Here is an 857-nt window from a genome sequence, read left to right on the forward strand (position 1 = left end):
TGAAGAAGTAAATGACAGCTTCAGCTCACTTACTGTTTACAGCTCCCTGAGGCTTTGTTTGGTTTGGGTTTTTTGTCTGTTATTTTGGGGTGTTTTTTGTTGTTTCTGTTAGTTTATACAGCAGACTTGTGCAAACATCTGAATCAATCCTAAACTTAGGCAGGACACTGCTACCAGTGTAGCCATAGCAGTGGAAAAAATTCTCCTCAACCTGCTGATGGGGCCTACAATTGGACTTAAGCATCTTTTATCAACTTTTCTAGAATTTATTTTTGCCTCTAGTGAGGATAAATATTGATGGAGTTTACCTCTATATCCTCTTGTACATTTCTGTCTCCCTCTCACCCTAATACTTGCAGTTTACTTGTGGTGTACAGAGCTGGCATCCCATCCCATACCCATTGTCCGTGTGTCTTCATTCCTCAGCCCCTTACTTAGTGCTAGTTTAGGTTGTAATTTTCTATTTTAAAATTTGGTCTCCCAGTTTCATGCTTCTGGTTTTTGGTTTTTGCTTTTTTAGAGTTTTTTTATTATTATTATTATCCACAGGTGAAAGAAAAAACATTATTGTGTGTGTACAGGGGCCCTGTCTCTTGAGATTAACTAAAAAAGTGGCTTTACCCATTCTGTTAATGGCCACGTCCTCTTGGGTGATTCCTCGAATTGCAGCCTCTGTGCACTAATTCCATCCGAACAAGCACAGCAATAGCTCAGTGAAGGGAAGATGACAGAAATATCATACATGAGAGACCTTCGGAGTGCTTTGTGGTCCAGCCTCCACCCCCAAGGCAAGACGGTCTCCAGCACCAGATGAGGTCAGTTATGCTTTGCCTACCTGAGTCTAGAAGGCTTCTAAG

The sequence above is a fragment of the Chamaea fasciata genome, unplaced genomic scaffold, assembly GCF_029207755.1.
Source record: "Chamaea fasciata isolate MVZ Bird 193981 ecotype frontalis unplaced genomic scaffold, bChaFas1.0.hap1 SCAF_11, whole genome shotgun sequence".
In the NCBI taxonomy this organism is placed as follows: Eukaryota; Metazoa; Chordata; class Aves; order Passeriformes; family Sylviidae; genus Chamaea; species Chamaea fasciata.